Source organism: Pagrus pagrus (genome assembly GCF_965226575.1).
Source record: "Pagrus pagrus genome assembly, chromosome: 14".
In the NCBI taxonomy this organism is placed as follows: domain Eukaryota; kingdom Metazoa; phylum Chordata; class Actinopteri; order Spariformes; family Sparidae; genus Pagrus; species Pagrus pagrus.
Genome location: NC_140198.1, coordinates 9,342,689 through 9,365,312, shown reverse-complemented (window position 1 = coordinate 9,365,312; position 22,624 = coordinate 9,342,689). Strand labels below are relative to the sequence as shown.

Sequence of the window (22,624 nt, the reverse complement as noted above, 5' to 3'; positions counted from 1 at the left end):
AAGTGAATAATAAAACTGGTGTTTCACACATGGGGTAGAAACACAGATTTAAATACAGTACAAAATTGAGGGGAATGCCTGCCTTCAAAACTTATGTTTAATTAGTTTATCATAATGTGAATCACACTTTTCTTTCATTATAAAGGTCCGTGAAGTGACAACTCAGGAGGCAAAAGGCCAATCTGTTTTTTTTCTTCCCTGCTATGACTAATCATCAACTGTGAGCACACTGCAGGTGCTGTAGGCTTTATAGAGGAAACTGTAATGCAATGATGTTGGTGAATATTAGAGCTCTCGCAAACTACAGTATACCCCTGTTTCACTGAGCTGATAAACTGTAGTGCGACACAGAAACATATTTAAGAAGTGCAAAGTTCACAGATCACAGATCATAATGCCATGGTGCATGGTAAATCACAGACAAGAAAAGCTACAATCTCTTCTCCAATAGCAAAATATAACTGGTGGTACATTTCCCTTGTCTGCAGTCTATGATAACTTATGACATGTAAAATCTATCTTGCACATTCATTTAAAATTCTGTCCTCGCAACTATAAAATCTCCTTCCTTTTTCTTCAAAGCGAGGGGCAATAATGACAGCCATCATGTATTTCTACAGTTAAATTAATAAAATGAGACCCCATGCACATAAAGCACACCAAGCAACACTACACAATACGGTTGGAATGGTATGAAATTTTCATGGTACGATGACCATCTCAGAAAATATCTGTTTCACTGTATCAGGGTATGTGGTATTACAATTATCATCATTATTGCAATTACAATGACCCATAAAGAATTTGGCTGGTTGAACAACACTATTATAATATTAAAATATGTACCCATACAGACATGCAACTTGATATAAACTTGAAGTATGTGTGTTTTAAGCAAACTTAAGAAAATGTATACCTTATGAGAACCGTAATTTTTAATACCACAGTATACTTTGAAATCGGTATACCACTGCAACCCTCATATACACAAAAATGTTCCATTTCCAACAATGTGATCAATTAAGATCATTTTCTCTGCCATAATTTCCTCAATCATAGGTCGTAACTGCATTCAGAAAGTCAATCCAGTAGTGTAAGTGCCATCTACTTATGAAGCTGACAAAATGCATGATAATTCAAAAATCTGAAATTAAACATAGAAGAAAATAAATATTCTCTGCAAGAAAAAGCTGTCACTGTAGAAAAAAGAAAAGCAGCCAAGTGTTCCAGTTATAGTCAGTCAGTCATACTGACTGCAAATAGCCCCCTCCTCAATTCTCTCCACACTACAAAAAGCAAGACAAACAAAACAACCCCGCCTCAGTGAAAACTTCATGGTCCAGTCAATAAGCCACCAAGAAGAATCACACCATTGTGAAGGCGGTGAGACACATTTTTTCTTGTGCTCACTTTAGCTAATTTTGTCTGATTAGCTAAAGTGAGCACACACATTGTAGTATTTGTTTATGATTTTATAGTTTGTAGAGCGTCAAATTTATTCCCCCTTTTTTAGAACTGCCTTGATTATAAAAATAGATACATGCTATTCATATTGTTCACACTAGCTAGAATTTAAACTGACTTCAGCATCAAACTAAGAATTAATCTGGATTTCAGTCATTTTACAGAATACAAGTAAAATCAAAGTAGATATAAAATGTATCATTTTAATTTGCGTTTGTGTGTTACAACAGAAAAACAATGACTTCCCTCTTCATGATCTTCACTTTGGCAACAACAGCTCTGGCAAAAGGTACATTTGAGTTTAAAAGTCTGTTAATACAGTGAACAGTATTGTTTATAGACAATAATTCATAATAATCCTGAAGTTAGGCAGATAAAATTATAAAGACAATCACTGAATTGAGAAATGCTGTCAATAAATTTCACTTTTGTTTTTTGTTTTTTACAGTTGAATTATGAAATCAGCAACAAAATAAACAATAATCAAGGACACAAAATACTTGTGCTCAGTTGTATTTTACACTAAGCATTGCATGTTTTTGTTATTTTGTTTTTCTAGGAGCTACTGAATGCAATTTCTTTGAACCTACTGGAGCTCGATGGTGTTTTGGAGCAGTGGGACAGCCGCTGATTTTTCATCTGTCAAATACAGTAAATCCAGATATTACATTGAAAAAGGATAACAAACATAGGATTTTAAATTTGAGAAATCACACTGTGACTATGGATGAGGATTATGTAAATCACCCAGAGTCATTCACCAACGGAACATTCAAACTGGGGAACGCAACGAAAAGACACTCTGGAGATTACCTGTTGGAAGAATTTGGATCTAATGGATATTTACTGAAAAAAGTCAATGTGCATCTGGAAATAATTGGTGGGTAAAAAAAAAAAAAAAGTACACACTTTAGAAACGCTTTTCTGTAACAAAAAACATGTTTACGATTGTGCATTTCAATAAAATCTATTTTATATCTGAAACAGGAATTAGGGAAGGCTTGGCTAATATGCAGCACATATAGTATGTAAAATATTTACCTTTTATAACAATAACGTTTTTGTAGAAACCTGTGAATATAGAATGACACATGAGAATATGGAATTCAACTAAGTATTGTCATACACAAACAGCAACGCACTTTATGCTTCATCTTAGACTTTTTATCGATGTGTATTTTATGTCTATTAATAAGCCTTTTATTTATTAATCAAACTTAACAAGAAAAACACGTTCATAATAATTTCCTTTTTGTGCCATTTTTAGTAACGTGTCAATCCATAATCTCAAACTTTTATTCTCTAAGTGTAGTCATAATTGCTATGCACACAAAGCCCCGTTTCTGATTAAAAAAAAAAGAGTTGTAAGAGTTAAAATAGTCATTGAACAGTTTACTAAATAGTTTGAACGCTCAAAAGTTTTGGGGTTTTTTTTTGGTTTTGAAACAGTCAAATTAGGAATTGGAATAATGATCCCATAGTCAACAGTTTGAAGTTGATTAAACTTTTAGCATTTTGAACTTTAGATACTGCACTACATGTTACTTGTACTAAATGTTACTCTGTGTTTGTCTTCCAGCTCCAGTGTCAAAGCCAGCTGTTTCTCAGATTTGTTTGTCACCAGAACAGATAAACGTCAGCTGCTCCTCAGAGGGAGATGAAGTAGAATTCATTGTGACCTTGGACGGTCACTTACTGATGCAGACCAAAGGCCGCAACCTGTCCCAGAGCAGCTGGACAATAAACAGTCAAACTGAAGACAAATCCAGCAATTCAAATGTCACCATCAGCTTATACGCTCAGCTGACAGGACACTTGATGTGTCATGTTCGGAACAATGTCAGCAGAGATGAAACCATTGTTCACCTGACAAGCTGCAAAGGTACAGCATATAGACACTTGTTTTCCTTCATCAGTTCTTCAATGTAAAGTATTTCACTTTTTTTCCCCCAATTTTTTTTATTTTAAAAACATTCCTCACTTACATTGACTAATTTAGTACAAGGCTCATATTTTATATCTTAAACACCGGATGGAAAATAAATACTTTAAGGACCTATTTGTAAGAAAAAATCTCACTCCCAACTTATCAAAAACTGACGCTTTGGGATGGTGGCTGACCGGACCTACAATCAAACCCAGAGCGTAATTTTTTGACGAGTTGAGAATGAGACTCAAAAATCACATTTTCTTATAAATAGGACCTTTAAGAAACGTCTTAGTAGCTTTGAAATTGACATGTTAATGATACATAATTTGGTTTTATATTTGTGTTTCCTAGATTTTTCTTCCTTCCCGGTTGTGACAGTGGCTGTGACAGCTAGTGTTGTCACTCTCCTTCTCTTCGTGTTGCTGTGTCTTTGTATAAAAAGTGTTGATGAGGGTAAGCAACAATGTTCTCCTACGTCTCCATCTGTCTCAATAAGAACTGTACTGACATTAAGTTAATATTCCAAAGTTTTATTTACACAAAAATAAATGTATATAATCTTGTCACACAGCTACCATGAAAATACTTTTGTAAAGTGTATAAGAAGGCATGATAGGTTACCACCCCAAAACACATTTTATATTTGTTTTATTTTTTTCAGGCAAGTTTAAAGATGGGATTTTCTTCACAGAGGTTGTCTACACAGTGATACAAAAACCAAGAGCCTGACAGACCCAACTCACATCAGAATACAACACAGTTTTTTTCCTAAAACATGAATAGGCACAAGCCCTGTTTTGAACCCGAGTGTCACCATTGCTGGACATTATCTAACACCTGAGATAGATAAAATGTGATCAGGGATCATTATCCCTGTGTCTTGAAATAAGAAAGTGAAAATATTTTCCAGTGAAGGTTTTATTCTGTGATTAAGAAACGTGTTACCACATCTGTGTTACACTAAGGCCTATTTTCACTGCAAACCGAATGCTTTCATGTGATTTTAGATTTTATTATTTGTCTTTTAATTGCGTGGCACTGCAGACAATTTTGTACATTTAGTCAAAATGTTGGATTTTTCAATTTCAATAGATTCTTTTGGGGGTTTTTTTGTTAATCCTATGCAGTCTTTGTGTGATAGGGATACTTGTTACCATATCTGGTGTATATTATGCTATAAACTGTTACATGCCATTTCATCATTTTTTAAGCAGAGTGCTTCCTATTCTCTCATATTTGAATCTTTTTAAATTGTGGATTTTTTATAAAGTCACTCTTTAAACCATTTATTTACTCTTCTTAAAGGCAATAGTGCTTTAATCAGTGTCATAACTTCCAGTAATTTGCTTGGTTTGCAGGATTGTCAACCATTTTGAAACTTTTATCTCACTTTTTTTTTTCAAAAAGATTTTTTTTATGCATTTTTGAAAAAACATTTTGATAAAGAATTGAAAAACACTGTTTTAGGTTTCTTACACACTGTTTATAGAGAGTGGAGTCTTTTGACTTCAATTTGTAATTACTAATTGATGTGATTGTGAATTGTCATTTGACAATAAAAAGTGAAGCTCATGGCTGTATACTGTTCTTTCAAATAACAGCAGAGAGCTTGAAGTATGTGCTGTAGGCGATGTAAGGGTCATTTTATCCACAAGGTGGAGCCATATTTGACAATGATCATGGAAGAAAAAACACATTATTTGTTAAATCTGTGGTAAATGTCTCCATTTTAGTGTGGCTGTTTAAATGTGACATGAAAAATATGTGTCCACGCCAACTGTGACATTATGTAATTCCCCTCAACCCACCTTATCTTAAGAGTCCAGACCAACTGTGACAGTCCACATGGGCCACATGTGAACTCTGTTCTTTTGAGCAGTCAAGCTCCAAAGCCTCAATTGATGCACTTTATTCTAGTTTCTACTCCAGTAACTATCATTTGCATTAATGATTCATTTTCAGACTCAGGTACTTTTTTAAACATGTTTGTCTTTTTATGTGTATAGCAGAGGTAAAGTCAGTCTCTCCTGTGAGAGTTATGAGCCTGGTCACACAATCTATTGTTAATCTTGAATGGATCTCTTAGAATCCTCTGATACTCTGAGAAAAGCGGTGTTAAGCAGTGTTGATTCTTCTACCAGATCATTCAGTTTACCACAGCGAGACCATATCTCTTTCCATTTACATACATATGCATTGGTCTGCTACTGTGGCTAAAGCAGAGACGCAGAATGGAAAAAGCTGTGGTCAAAAACTTTTTCTGTTCTTGTTATGTTGTCAACCTTAAATATGAGATACCTTGGTGTTACTTCATTAGAGTTTCTTCTCACAAGCTGTGTTGATCGCCTACTATGAATAATGTTGAGTGCATAGTTTATAAATAAATACAGTGAGGTTTCACATTGAGAGGCAGGAAGTGCCTATTTCTTTATGGTATTCTTTGTGAAAATACAAAATCTCTCAGCCTCACGCAGCTTTAATGCTTGCAATCAAGTTAACTGAATAATTGAACTGGTGATTCTATACATGGGGTAGAAACACACACATTTAAATACAAAATGGAGGGGAAATGCATGCCTTCAAAACTTATGTTTAATGAGATTATCATAATGTGATTCACACTTTTCTTTCATTATAAAAGGTCCGTGAAGTGACAACTCAGGAGGCAAAAGGCCAATCTCTGTTTTTTTTTCTTCCCTGCTATGACTTATCATCAACTGTGAGCACACTGCAGGTGCTGTGGGCTTTATAGGGGAAACTGTAATGCGATGATGTTGGTGAATATCAGAGCTCACATAAACTATAACCCTGTTTCACTGAGCTGCTGAACTGTAGTGCGACACAGAAACATATTTAAGAAGTGCAAAGTTCACAGATCACAGATCATAATGCCATGGTGCATGGTAAATCACAGACAAGAAAAGCTACAATCTCTTCTCCAATAGCAAAATATAACTGGTGGTACATTTCCCTTGTCTGCAGTCTATGATAACTTATGACATGTAAAATCTATCTTGCACATTCATTTAAAATTCTGTCCTCTCAACTATAAATTACAGACTTGTACACTCCCATCCTCTCTCTATATTCTCCTTCCTTTTTCTTCGAAGCTAGAGTCAATAATGACAGCCAGCATGTATTTCTACAGTTAAATGAATAAAATGAGACCCCATGCACATAAAGCACACCAAGCAACACTACACACTACAGTTGGAATGGTATGAGATTTTCATGGTACGATGACCATCTCAGAAAATATCTGTTTCACTGTATCAGGGTATGTGGTATTACAATTATCATCATTATTGCCATTACAATGACCCATAAAGAAATTGAACACTATTATAATATTAAAATATATACCCATACAGACATGCAACTTGATATAAACTTGAAGTATGCGTGTAGCAAATGTAAGAAAATGTTTACCTTATGAGAACCGTCAATTTTAATAACCCAGTATGGCTTGAAATCGGTATACCACTGCAACCCTTTTTTAGCTAGTTTGACAGATGTTGAAGATGAATCATTTGCAGGCTTTTTTAGGCAGAAGCCACTGCATGTCTGCACTGAAATGGAAACTCACACTTCAAGTGACATCCGTCTACAGCCTCATCTACTGTTTTTATTTAGCTTTCAATGGTCTGCAGACGTGCCGTAAAGGAGATCCACTGTGAGCTAGGGCTATTTCTACGTGTTTTGTTTTTTTTAAATGAGCTTTTGGTTTTGGCACTCTGCTTTAACTTTGATATATTTATTATATTATAGAACAAATTACAATTATTTTCAATAACACAAGAACGAAGCCAGTGTAGGAAGGTAACAATTGAATCAATTTGCGTGAGTCTATACATTTGACATGTCAACATTTTTTTTGAAAGGCATTCCAGAAAAAGGTTGCTTACTGTACACACGTCCCTTTAAGACATGTACAGATCAAAGAATGTGTCATAAAACCTCAAGTATGCCACCAACACAATTCAGCGCAGTGTTCACATGAGCCGTGCACTATTTGAATTAATGTAAGTAAAACTAGGTTATTGCTGAATTTAAAACTGATAGAAGAGGTTCACATACAGAAACTAAGAGTTACATTATCTGTACTTGACTAATCATACAGTAGTTTTTGAAAAGGGAACATAATAGTACAGTGTTAAAACCTACATACGCTATAACACAGTTTTATAGAGCTGCTAAGATCTAGCATGTCACCACAATCATGGCCAAGAAATCATGCAAATAAAGATGTGAAAGTGAAATGTATTTTTTACTGCCAAAAGATTGAACAACCGTGTCGAATTAGGGCACTCTGTATAGATGCTTTAGAAGCCGAAGGTAGTAGTATCTAGGATTTTAAAGTCTTTTGGTTTGTCCATATACAACCCCTCAGACATACACCAGAATCACAGGTTATGGCCCATAATTTACATTTATTTTATGAACAGAGGTATTTGGTCATAATCTTCCAATTAATATGATGTATTCTATGTATGAAGTGTTTTAGGATACTGTAACCTTTCATACTATGACTGGAGCATCTCACACAGCACGCCATAATTAAGAAATGTTACAGCTGAAATACGGTAGAAAATCTGCACCAAAGCCTTATAGTACATTGGACATACATTTGAGAAAGCATAATTAATGTCAACAATCTTTATGTGTGATGTCAGGTATCGGTGTTTTGATATTCAGTATGTTTATAACTGACAATACTTTTTTAGTTTGCAAGATGTGAGTGACAACACAGTAACCTCTTCCTTGTTGATCCGTCACATAACAAGACAACAAAAAGACAAGACCATAAACCAGCCTTCTGTCAGTGGAAAATTTACGGGTGAGCCTTAAACAACCACCAAGAAGACATCACACCACTGTGAAGGCGGTGAGACACATTTTTTATCTTGTGCTGAGACTAGCTAAAGTGAGCACACACATTGAAGTATTTGTTCACGATTTTATAGTTTGTAGAGGGCCAAATTTATTCCCCCTTTTTTAGAACTGCCTTGATTATAAAAATAGATACATGCTATTCATATTGTTCACACTAGCTTGAATTTAAACTGACTTTTCAAAATCAAACTAAGAATTAATCCAGATTTCAGTCATTTTACAGTATACAAGTAGAATCAAAGTAGATATAAAATGTATCATTTTAATTTGCGTTTGTGTTACAACAGAAAAACAATGACTTCCCTCTTCATGATCTTCACTTTGGCAACAACAGCTCTGGCAAAAGGTACATTTGAGTATAAAAGTCTGTTAATACAGTGAACAGTATTGTTTATAGACAATAATTCATAATCCTGAAGTTAGGCAAATAAAATTACAAAGACAATCACTGAACTAAAAAATGCTGGCAATAAATTGAACATTTGTTTTACAGTTGAAGTATGAATTCAGCAACAAAATAAAAAACAATCAAGGACACAAAATACAAATTTGTGCTCAGTTGTATTTTGCATTAAGCATTCCATGTTTTTGTTATTTTGTTTTTCTAGGAGCTATTGAATGCAATTTCTTTGAACCTACTGGAGATCGATTGTGTTTTGGAGCAGTGGGACAGCCGCTGATTTTTCATCTGTCAAATACAGTAAATCCAGATATTACGTTGAAAAAGGATAACAAACATAGGATTTTAAATGTGAAAAATCACAATGTGTTTGTGCATGAGGATTATGTAAATCACCCAGAGTCATTCACCAACGGAATATTCAAACTGGGGAACGCAATGAAAAGACACTCTGGAGATTACCTGTTGGAAGAATTTGGATCAAATGGAAAAAAACTGAAACAAATCAATGTGCATCTGGAAATAATTGGTGGGTAAAAAAAAAAAAGGTACACACTTTAGAAATGCTTTTCTGTAACAAAAAACATGTTTATTCCAATTGTGCAATACAATAAAATCTATTCTATATGTGTTTGTCTTCCAGCTCCAGTGTCAAAGCCAGCTGTTTCTCAGATGTGTTTGTCACCAGAACAGATGAACGTCAGCTGCTCCTCAGAGGGAGATGAGGTAGAGTTCATCTTGACCTTGGACGGTCACTTACTGATGCAGACCAAAGGCCGCAACCTGTCCCAGAGCAGCTGGACAATAAACAATCAAAATGAAGACAAATCCAGCAATTCAAATGTCACCATCAGCTTATACGGTCAGCTGACAGGACACTTGATGTGTCATGTTCGGAACAATGTCAGCAGAGATGAAACCATTGTTCACCTGACAAGCTGCAAAGGTACAGTATATAGACACTTGTTTTCCTTCATCAGCTCTTCAATGTAAAGTATTTCACTTTTTTTCTCCAAATGTTAAATGAATGAATGAATAAATTCATCAATTACATTTGCTCACTCATTTAGTATGAGTCTGAGATTTTACAACTGATACATGTTAAACACCAGACGGAAATAAATACTGTAAAGACCTATTTGTAGGAAAAGGTCTCACTCCCAACTTGTCAAAAACTGACGCTTTGGGATGGTGGCTGACGGACCTACAAAACAAACCCAGAGCGTCATTAGTTGACAATTTGGGAATGAGACTCAAAAATCACATTTTCTTATAAATAGGACCTTTAAGAAACGTCTTAGTAGCTTCGAAATTGACATGTCAAGGATACATAATTTGGTTTGATATTTGTTTTCTAGATTTTTCTTCCTTCCCTGTTGTGACTGTGGCTGTGCCAGCTAGTGTTGTCACTCTCCTTCTCCTTGTGCTGCTGTGTCTTTGTATAAAACGTCATCGTAACCAACCGAGACCCACGACTGTTGATGAGGGTAAGCCGAAATATTTTCCTATGTCTTCATCCGTCTCAATAAGAACCGTACTGACATTACTGTAAGTTAGTATTCAATAGTTTTATAGATTTCTGACGAAGATTTCTTGTCAAATAGCTTTTGCATTACATTTAATACAATGAAAATACTTTTGTAAAGCCTATGAAGAGGACATGATAGGCTACCACTCAAAAACACATTACGTATTTGTTTTACTTTTTCCAGGCAACGGTGAAGATGAAATTGTCTACTCAAATATTAGAGTGACACAAAAACCAAGAGCCTGACAGACTCAACTCAGATCAACACAGTTTTTTTCCTAAAACATGAATAGGCACAAGCCCTGTTTTGAACCCGAGTGTCACCATTGCTGGACATTATCTAACCCCTGAGATAGATAAAATGTGACCATGGATCATTGTTCCTGTGTCTTGAAATAAGAAAGTGAAAATATTTTCCAGTGAAGGTTTTATTCTGTGATTAAGAAACGTGTTACCATATCTGTGTTGCACTGAGGCCTATTTTTTTTTAGCATTCATGCATTTGCTTCTCAAAAATAACAATGCTTTCATAGGATCTTAGATTCTGTTATTTGTCTTTTAATTGCGTGGCACTGCAGACAATTTTGTATATTTAGTCAAAATGTTGAATTTTTTTTGTTAATCCTATACAGTCTTTGTGTGATAGGGATACTTGTTACCATATCTGGTGTATATAATACTATAAACTGTTTCATGTAGGGATGCACCGATGCATCAGCTGAACATCGGTATCGGCCGATGTTTGCCTCGTTAACTGCCATCGGCCATCGGCAAATAAAAATGACATTCGCCGATGGGCGTGGCCGATAATTATATCTTGATTTAAAGCTCTGGTCTACAATCTGAGAAAGATTTGAAAAAAGCAAACCCCCCCACACACACACCCCTCCCCTCTGTGCTCCTTAATCCTTCCCCTCCGAGCTCGTATCGCTCTCCCCTCGGAACCTCCCGCAACACCCCCCCTCCCGCGACAAGCAACAAGAGCAACAAGCCGGCCGGCAGAAACCAAATACAGCCCAGCTTTGATTGCGGAGTAACGCTGTCGGATTCACAGGTAAAGTCATTACAATGCACATTGAAACTCACGTAAATCTTGTAAGTCATTACAATGTCCACAGCTAAGCTCCACAGCCAAGCTAGCATAACGTCATTAGCATGTTACAGCTACGTTACCTTACAGCTATGTAATAAGTCACTATTTATCAACAGCTAAGTTAGCCACTTCTAAAAGCTATTGAGGGCCAAGAGACTAACAGATGCTGCTGTCAGCTTTAATCATAACGATCGCTTCCACATTGTGGCTGAAAAATAAACCTGTGTGAGTCTCGGACCAGCTGTGTGTCCCAGCTGTTGTCTGAGTTAGAGTTCTCAATGGGTCGGGTCGGCCCGACAAACCCGACGGGACCTGCGGGTTCGGGTCGAAAATATAAGCAAGTGACTCGGGTCGGGTCGGACCTCGGGCTTAATTTTTTCCGCTCAGTGAAAAAAAACAAAAAACAAACATTTATTAATCATCGCTGCTGTTCACCGCAATGAAAGTCTGGCTGCTGCGTGCAACCTGCATCATGGAGAGGGGCAGGGGCAGTTTGTATTGTTAAAAGGCGCGAACATTAAAGGTTGATTTGAATTCCCGTCTGCTGGTCATGATAATACGTGTATGAGAAAAAAAACGGGCCGGGTCGGGTCGAGTTCTAATTTTCAGGCCCGTTGAGAACTCTAGTCCGAGTAGCACCAGACCGCGACACAAACGTGCCGTAAACTGTAATCTCTTGTTTAGGACAGATAAGACACACAAATACACACATGGTAACGCGTATATGATAATCCGTCACATTGATTTAACAAAGGCTTCGTTGAAAACAAATGGACAAGACTAGGAGGAGGGTTAGCAAAACAGCTGAGTAGTGACCGCGCGAGAGGTTGTTATGGAGAAATAAATCCAGACAAATAAAATAAAAATCCGGAAATAAATCCGAAACCCCTCTGCTTCGTGTTGGGGTTTTATTCATCCATTCATTCATCTTACTTGCTGCTTCATTTAGCTGCCACGAGCAAATAAATACGCTGATTTGTGTAAACATGATAGCAATGTTAGCTTACAATGCTAGCACAGAGGCTAACATCTCCGTCAAACAAGTAAACAAGTGTTGACAATACTGCAGAGACAGAAATAGTCTCGACACCGTTTAATAACACAGAAACAAACTAATGGCAGCTTTCACAGTCATAAGCCAACATCGGCATGAAATGTTATCTTATCTGATCATATTATCTGTGTCACAACATCCACAATAAAGACGAACGATTACCTGCTCAACAGAAACTCCGCTGTATCAGCATCGCTAGACAGTGGTCTGGCTAGTTTTGGCTGCATGGCACACACACTTCAACTAGCAATCCATGACGGTTAGGGTTAGAAATTGGTCTGATTGGATTTGTGCTCATTCAAGGATAGTGTGATGAAGAGCTGAAAGACTTGTATGTTTCCGTGGCACAAAAAAAGGAATAAATAACAAAAAGAAAAAAACATCGACATCGACAATCGGCGGTTGTTATGTTAAACATCGGTATCGGCCCAGAATTTCACAAACGGTGCATCCCTAGTTTCATGCTATTTCATCATTGTTTAAGCAGAGTGCTTCCTATTATCTCGTATTCTTATATTGTGGATTTTGATTTTTAAAAAGTCACTCTTTAAACCATTTATTTACTCTTCTTAAAGGCAATAGTGCTTTAATCACTGTCATAACTTCCAGTAATTTGCTTGGTTTGCAGGATCGTCAACCATTTTGAAACTTTTATATCACATTTTTTTCAAAAACATTTTTTTTATGCATTTTTGAAAAAACATGATAAAGAATTGAAACACACCGTTTTAGTTTTCTAACACATTGTTTATAGAGAGTGGAGTCTTTTGACTTCGATTTGTAATTACTAATTGATGTAATTGTGAATTGTCATTTGACAATAAATAGTGAAGCTCATGGTTGTATACTGTTCTTTCAAATAACAGCAGAGAGCTTGAAGTACATACTGTAGGCAATGTAAGGATAATTGTATCCACAAGGGGGAGCCAAATGTAACAATGATCATGAAAAAAAATAAACACATTATTTGTTAAATCTGTGGTAAATGTCTCCATTTTAGTGTGGCTGTTTAAATGTGACATGAAAAATATGTGTCCACACCAACTGTGACATTATGTAATTCCCCTCAACCCACCTTAAGAGTCCAGACCAACTGTGACAGTCCACATGGGCCACATGTGAACTCAATTGATGCACTTTATTCTAGTTTCTACTCCAGTAACTGTCATTTGCATTAATCTCTTAGAATACTTTCATACTTTGAGAAAAGTGGTGTTAAGCAGTGTTGATTCTTCTACCAGATCATTCAGTTTACCACAGCGAGACCATATCTCTTTCCGTTTACATACATACGCATTGGTCTGCTACTGTGGCTGAAGCAGAGACGTAGAATGGAAAAAGCTGTGGTCATCAACTTTTCCGTTCTTGTTGTGTTGTCAACCTTAAACATGAGTTGCCTTGGTGTTATTTCCTTTGAGTTTCTTCTCAGAAGCTGTGTTGATGCAAACTACTATGAATAATGTTGAGTGTATAGTTTATAAATAAATACAGCGAGGTTTCATGTTGAGAGGCAGGAAGTGCCTATTTCTTTATGGTATTCTTTGTGAAAATACAAAATCTCTCATCCTCAATGCTTGCAATCAAGTTAAGTGAATAATCAAACTGGTGTTTCTACACATGGGGTAGAAACACAGATTTAAATACAAAATGGAGGGAAAATGCATGCCTTCAGAACTTGTGTTTTTATGAGATTATCATCACGTAAATAATAAATCTCTAACATAATCCATCTCTTCTCCAATAGTAAAATATAACTGGATGAATTAAATGGTACATTTCCCTTGTCTGCAGTCTATGATAACTTATGACATGTAAAAGCTACCTTGCATATTCATTTAAAATTCTGCCCTAGCAACTACAAATTACAGACTTGTACACTCCCATCCTCTCTCTACGCTCACCTTCCTTTTTCTTCAAAGCTAGCATTAATAATGACAGCCAGCATGTATTTCTACAGTTAAATGAATAAAAATAGACCCCATGCACATTAAACACACCAATCAACACTACACAATTTTAATACCACAGTATATTTGAAATCGTTATGACTGCAACCCTACTATACACTAATATTTTCCATTTCCAACAATGTGATCAATTAAGATCATTTTCTCTGCCGTAATTTCCTCAATCATAAGTAGTAGCTGCATTCAGAAAGTCAATCAGATGGTGTAAGTGCCATCTACTTATGAAGCTGACAAAATGCATGATAATTCAAAAATCTGAAATTAAACATAGCAGAAAATACCCATTCTCTGCACCAAACGCTGCCACTGTACAAAAAAGAAAAGCAGCTAAGTGTCTCAGTAGTACACAGCAGGAGTGCAAATAACCTCTTCCTCAATTCTCTCCACACTACAAAAGGCAAGACAAACCAAAAAACTTCATCTCAGTGCCAAGTTCCTCAAGAAGAGATCCTAGTGTTAAAGTGGTGAGTGAAATGTGTTTGAGTTTGAGCCAACCAGATGAGTGTACTTTATGTTATATAATTCATTATGTGTTGCATGATCTTTTAGAACTGCCAAAAGACATGAATTCTTATGACTTCTAATTATGCAAATAATCCACACATGGTATTCAGATTGTCCAAGCATGTCTTGTGTGTATTTTTAAATTTAAACTACAGACATTGAGAATGATGTAATTTAGATTTCTTGTGTTGTTTTGTTTGCAAGTGAAATCCATCATGTATTTAAATTGTGTTGTGTTGATTGTGTTACGACAGAAAATGATTTCCATCTACATGATCATCACAGCTCTGTCGTCAATGGCTCTGGCAAAAGGTACATTACAGGCTTACTTGGAGTTAATAGTATTTGTGGTGCTGACCAAAATAACTACATATCTATTTATGCAATGTTTTAGGTCTGAAGCAGCTACTATATCACATTTTAAGGTTTAAGGATTATGGATTTAAGGATTAGTTAATTGATATTTGTTACTTCAAATTTACAAATGAGTGAGACCCGTATCAAGCATTTGACGTAAATCATGCTAAGACGTGTATAACACATATTGTTGTATGTGTTTAATGTATAACACATATTGCAATTACAAACAGGTTAAAATTTATATTCACACTAAATCAATGCCATTGGATTGTTGTTTGTCAGTAGCACAGGAAAGACAATATGATGATATGACTATCAGGGTATATGCAGGAATCCTGAAGTTAAATTTAATACCTTTTAAGACCTTTTTTGAGACCCTTCCCATAAATTTTAAAGACCTCATCGCCACTTTGAGTTCTAACCAGTTACATCAGTGGCATACCTTAACTTACATTTACTATATATTGATTGTAAGATAGCACAACTAAACAGTCTTAGTTTGCGGTAACTCCTTATCAATACAGCATAATTCAAATAGGCCGGGTGGGAACAAAGCACAAGATAATGAACTGAGTGATTAACTAAATGCAAGGTTTATTAGAAAGAATGCATTAGAAACCAGTATTTGACCAATAAACAAAACAATTGACAAAACTAAAACTTATATATATTAAACTTTGGTGAGCTTCAGGAGGGTCATGCCATGTGGGAACTCCCTCACAAATACTCAGTGGTGGAAGTATTAAAAATCTTTAACTCAAGTCAAAGTAGCAATATTATCAGCTAAAAGTATCAAAAGTAAAATTCATTCTGAAAGAAGTAGAAGTAGAAAATTGGCCCCTGTGACTGATATATTATTAGATAATTATCATTTGATTATTAATACTGTTTAATCAGACAATATTTGCTTTCTAATGGTCATGAATGTTTTCCTTTTCCTTCCTTCATGAAATGCTAATTTGTTTCCTTGTTTCTCTCAGGGTCTATGGAATGCAATTTATCTGTATCTATGGGACCCCTGAAGTGTTTTGGAGCCCTTGGGGACCCACTGATTTTTCACCTGCCTAGGAATGTAACAAACATGATGTTGAAAAAAAAAAAAGAAAACATTTCCACAATTTTAAGCCTGAAAATGTTAAATACAACAAATATGAAAGTGACTCTACATGAGAAATACACCGATCACTATACATTTTTTGACAATGGAACACTCAAGATGGATAATGCACAGAAGACGGACTCGGGACAGTACCAGCTGCAAACACATGGATCTGATGGTATATTTTTGTATGAAATCAACGTGCACCTAGAAATACAAGGTAGGAGATTTTTTTTTTTTAAATGCTTCTCTGAAATTAAACTAGTCAAATCCCAATGCAAACAATAAATGTGTTGAAACCCTAAAAAAATCATTAAAAAGAACAGGATCAACAACTAAATAAGCATTTAAAGTTAATAGTTATTCAGAAGTTACTTTTATTTCAAGTGAATTCAAATATTTAATTTCTGCCGCAAAAATCAAAGTCCTACAAGTATTTTATTTATGTGGATGTGCACTCAGCTGTATGTTTGTAAGGTACACTAAACTAAAACTAATGCAGTCTAATATAACAGCCCTGTCCTTGCTTCATGAAGGTTACAATATTTAGGGTTGTTTTGTTTTGGAACAGATCCTTTGAATTGTATTGCATTTCACTAAAAGGTGTCTGAGTAATATATCTATGCATAGTATATATATATACTATGCACTTTAAATAAAAAAAAGTCATATGATTTTAAAAATCAGGTTTTGTTATATGTTTGCCTTCCAGCTCGAGTGTCAAAGCCTGCTGTGTCTCAGATGTGTTTGTCACCAGACAAAATGGACATCAGCTGCTCTTCTGAGGGAGATGAAGTAGAGTTCATTTTGACTTTGGACGGGCATTTACTGATGCAGACAAAAAACCACAGACGCACCCAGAGTACTTCAACTGAACACAGTGTTTCAAATATTACTATCGGCTTACATGGTCAACTTACAGGAAACATAATGTGTAATGTTCGTAACAATGTCAGCAGAGAAGAAACAGTTATTCGCCTTACAAGCTGTCAAGGTAGTGTATTTCATGAAATAAAACAAAAAAACAGCTTTTAGTTACATACAGCATGATGCAAAATAAATGTTACTTGCTTACGTAGAGTCTGTTCAATAGTAATTGTAAATCTACAATCTTGATCAGTGGTTTGTCCTACAGGAAGATTTTGATAGCCCTGAGAATGACATGTTTCTATGATCTCAACATCTAATTTGGCATGTTTGTATTTTCTAGGTTCCGTTTCTCACCTCTTTCTCGTGACTGTGGCTGTGATAGCAAGTGTCACCACTCTACTTCTCCATTTGGCTCTGTTTCTTGGCATCAAACATTTCAATAAGAAAGCAAGACCCATTACTGCTAAGGAAGGTAAGAAAGAGATGTTCTCCCAATTCCTGTCCTCATCTACCTTCTGTTTCACTGTGGACTATACTGATATTTATGTAAATGTTTGCCAAATTAGTATGAAAGATGTGTACAGAATACTGACCATTCCTGATAATAATTTTGCAAAGCATAAGCTACTCTAGTTTAATAGGCATTTATAAGATTTTTTTCTGCACTTGAGATAGCCCTCGCTTGCACTGCATTCAATTCATTGCACAATGAAAACCATTATGAAAAGACTCAAACTGCTTATATGCATCAAAACAAAAATTGTCTCCCTTTTGATAACTTAAGTTATGTTACCATTCTGTGGCCTAATTGTTGAATCCATGGACTGATCTGACAAGTCTCAAAAGCTTAACCACACAACATTAATGTCCTTTGACATAGCACACTGTGATAGTTCATTTCAAGATTTCAAGTGTCTGTTTTTACTTCTTTCAGAGAACACTGAAGATGAAATCATCTACTCAGATGTTAGAGTGATGAAGCATACGAGGAAAACCAGACCCAACACTCATCAAAATGCAACTTAATTTGTGTTAACAATGGAGCACACGATGTAAACATTTGAGGGGTTTTTTCTCACTCGCTACCAAAGAGTTCATGATAGTGCTGTGCACAGCACTCAAATTGCAAATATTTTTTGTTTTCCTTCTTTCCTTTATAAACATTTAAAATATCTATATAGATATACTAACATGAATATTCTTAATTCAACATTACATTATTTTAAAGATTTATATATTAGGTTTCAAATGTAACAGCTCTGTTACTAATGCTTCTATTTTCAGCATTTGTTTTCTTATTGTGTGTGTAATTTTGGAAGATCTTTAAATAAATATACTGGACATTAATGATTTTGTTCTCCCATATATGTCATAAAACAAGTCAAATATAAAAAAAATATATATAAAATCACAGTTTTTAGGTTACCATGCAAGTGGAAAAGCCGATGGTGTTTATTTTACACTGGTTTGTAATAAGTAATTGGTCAGTGACTTAAATATAGAAAACTATAGCTAATACATGACATCCTGAACATCTGTAGTATCTGGCAGTGACTGTTTTTGCAGTTACTAGAGAAGCTAGTAATGTAGAGATCATCATTGACCACACGATGGAGCCAAAGGCCATTACAGGTTACCAGATAATGGTCATGAAAGAAAGTATTTTTCATCTGTGCTACTTCTTGTTCATTTTAGTATGGCTGGTAGCTTTAAATCCCCAATTGATGCAACATATTGTTTCCACCCCGAGTGTCAAATCATGTAAGAGTCCAGTTAACCACATAGGCTACAAAACATTGCACACCATTCGGCCTTGCAGAGGAAAGAGTACTGTACACCAACTAAGCATTGGAATTTTAAAGAAGGTTTTTAAAGACACCTTTTTCAAGTTCCTGCTTTGTCAGATACTGTAAGCCACATGCACTAGTTATAAATGGACTCATAATTCTTCATCTCTATTTTGACCACAGGGTGGCAGTATCAAGCAACAAAACACAGCTGTCATTTCAGGCCTTGAAAATCTAACTTGCATGGTTTTAGTGAAACAACTGCATGGTCATTTTGATGTATCCGTGCAAACCTCTTTAACCTCTGATCTAATCTTTCAAAGCCCACTTAAAATATGGATTGCAACCAAGCTGAAAACAAGACCGACCCTCTTGAACAATTGTAGCAAAACACCCTAATGTTCAAACCATTATGCTAACTATCCAGGGGGTTAAATTGGTTTAGCTGGCATTCAAAGTTGTAATCTTACATGTGTATGGATTAAGTTTTTAAGACCACAGCAGTGGCAGATCAGAGAAAGTTTACATGAGTGATAACAGTAATTTTAGTCAGTAACAAGCAACCTAGGCACGATGCTAGTTACTATTTCAGATGGTAAATGAGCAACCTATTTAATCCATGTAAGATTACAACTTTCATTACATTGCCACTTTGTTTTTTCATTAAAACATCCTGATACTTTAGGAAAACCTGGTGGTACACCCAACTCTGATTTTGACAGTTCGAATTTATGTAATCAGTTGCTTCAACACTTTGTAAAGACAGGTTTCCTGTATTCATTTTTTGGTCATCTTCCCTAATCATGTCAGACAACAATGACAGGTCCTCACATCACTGAGTTATCACTAGAATAAAAAACTCACCACATCAGCACTGTCAGGAAACCCCTCATTCCCTCAGCTTCATGGAGTAAAGTGTCTGTCGCTCTCTGGCAGAAGGAGAAACTAAAGAAGAGAGAGGGAGAGGATGAGGGAGGTTTAACAGAGTGGAATAGGTGAAGATTGTTGACTCCGTGTGAGGTTCCCTGTAATAACTATTCACTCTCACTTCATTAATAACTCCTCGGTATACACTGTAGCTCAAACCACATCCTTCTACTCCATAGCAGCTGCAGATGAGTATAGCAGCTCATCTATGTCGAGCGTGCAATCTCTTTCACTAGTTCATTGACATGACTTCTTTAATTTCACATCACATCACTCACCATCGCTTTCACACGTCCTCGAAAAGTGTGTTATGATCTTTTGAAATTGTAAACGTGGAAGTGGAATTCTTCCATGAAATGAAATACGCAAAAATAAACAACATTAACATGTAGACTTGGTCTTTTGTCTTTTATTCATACAAGTTTAAAACACATCCTTTCTCTCTGCTGTCATATCTGTGGTTGCATGTTTCCAAAGGGGGATTCCCATTGCATACCAAAATCTTCAATAGTCAACCATCTGTCTTTCCATAAGCACCAACCCTCACCCACAGCCACAACATTTGAAACTGACTTTACACTTAGGTCATATGGAATAACACTTATGACTTTCCCTACTTTCTCTCCCTGCCACCCTCCCTCTCTCCCCCTCTGTGTTTTTATAGGGTGACAGCAGGAGAAAGAAGGAGGGCTTCCCCCTCTGCCTGACGCCCCTGCTTTGAGAACATGTGGCCTGGGAATAATTGGGTTACAACTGCAGCAGTCCAATGAGTTGGCCTTGATTTTGAGAATGACTCCATTTACTTTTGTCTGACTGCCTGCTGCTTCCACAGCTGCAGCTTTTATCCTCCATTCAGGCTCAGGATTTTACTGTATAGGTCTGGCCGACCGCCAGATGAGAGAGTGGAACACAACCCGAGCATTAATATACTAACCCACATTCAGTGGGTAAGACAAGAAAATAGAATGGGCCCCTTTCTTATAGGAGGATACTAAGAATTTATGTCAAGATGAAAACTTTTAGTTTTAACTAAAAGACACTACAGAGAAAATTGAAATTCTGTTCATTTTGGTAGCCATCCTGTGTATGAATTTCATTATCTAAATAAAAGACTTTACACATATAGAAATTAAAATACTAAGAAGTAAAGATGTTACACTTTGCAAGCTTGTGTTCAGACCTATGGCATAATGTCAGCTCTGTTCTTATTATCCTGTATAAAGGGGAGTACCTACAGCGCTAATTTATGAAAATGCTATGGTGGCATTATAATGCACAGGACAGCAAGGTCCCTCAACCTTGTAATATAAGAATAGCACTATAAGAACAGCACTGTCAAAAGAAGTAAACTTCAGTGACTTTTAATATCTTAATGTTGTTAATTTATTACGCCTGTGCTTTCCCTGCTCTGTCAACAGTATTACAGCCTTGCACATACAACCAAGTGATTTCAGTATTTTTAGTACATGTTACACATTTTAAAAACAGGCTAATTTTTCAGCATGAACATCACACTCAAAACATGATTAGCTAGAATTAATGTAGCTAGCAGATGGGCAAAACAAAGCTAGCTGACTTAAAGTCTATCAGTTGACTTAGCAAGGCAGTAACATGCTAATTGCCTTTACCTAGCAACATTTAACATTCGTATGCTAAGCGTACTTAGTTTTAATGGCAATAAGCAACACTTGGAATAATAATTTGAATTTCAGCAGTCACATTACAGCTGCTAGCTTATCCCAGCAACCCTCAGTTAGCTAACGTTACTCCAACCTGTCTGACCAGGGAGATGGTTGGGATGGCCAACATCAAATTCGTTCTCTGTGGCTTTCGTCGACAAACTCTGGTCTTATTAGCTTGCGTTGGCAAGAAGATGAAGAAGCGGTTAAGCGTCTACAAAGAGGGCTCAGGCCTTCAACTGTATCCAAATTCCCTGTATTTAGCGAGCTAAATGTCTTGTCTTCTGAGCTGCCTACCTGAGGTTTGGTCAAAGATGGCTACCGTGTGACGCTGTGACGACGTTTAACTTTACCGGGGCGAAGCCAGCGTTGACGGGTTGGTCCCAAACACATGATGCACATTATAAATTAAAGTCACGAACATACTAACAAACTAACTAACTTCTTTCAGTCAGAAAGTTGACTATATTAAACAAAGACACATTAGAGGACAGTTAACGTTTAAGTTCATCAGAGGCGCGTAACTGGCCAGACTTCCAAATCTCGCGAGAGTATGAAATATGCTGACTGCTCCCATCCTCCACTGGTAAAAGTGAAAGTCACCCATAGGAATAGTACTACTTGTCTCTATAGTCTCTGTATTAAATTTAGTTAAAGATCAAAAGTAGGCCCATCAAAAATACAAGTAAATGATGCATACATTTATATATACAGTATTTATATACTATATACAATGGGTCAATCTATCATATCATTAGCCTGGCCAATTATCTAAGCAGCATTTTAGTGATTACCATAATCAGTGTTTTGTTTTTTGTTTGTGCCAATAAAATATGAATTTAACAGTGTGCTACTTTCACTCTGATACATCAATCAATCTGCAAAGTAAAGAGTAACTAAAGTATCAAACAAATGTAGTGGAGTAAAAAGTACAGTAATTGCCTTGATCAAGTTTGAGGAAATCAAAACACTCAAGTAAATTACAAGTAACTCAAGATTGTACTTCATTACAGTATTGAGTACATGTCCTAGCCTACTTCTACTGGGCCCGGGCCGACTTATAATAATA

The 22,624-nt window shown here is 36.1% G+C and overlaps 1 long non-coding RNA gene across 1 annotated transcript; it reads right to left on the bottom strand.

Annotated features, from left to right (window-relative positions):
* Positions 1 to 9,208: 9,208 nt before the first annotated feature.
* Positions 9,209 to 22,077, bottom strand: LOC311269325. Its single transcript, XR_014624072.1, has 3 exons — positions 21,853 to 22,077; positions 19,814 to 19,894; positions 9,209 to 9,484 (listed from the first exon to the last, which is right to left on the bottom strand). It is a non-coding gene; the product is annotated as an uncharacterized lncRNA (long non-coding RNA).
* Between the last annotated feature and the right edge of the window lie 547 nt (positions 22,078 to 22,624).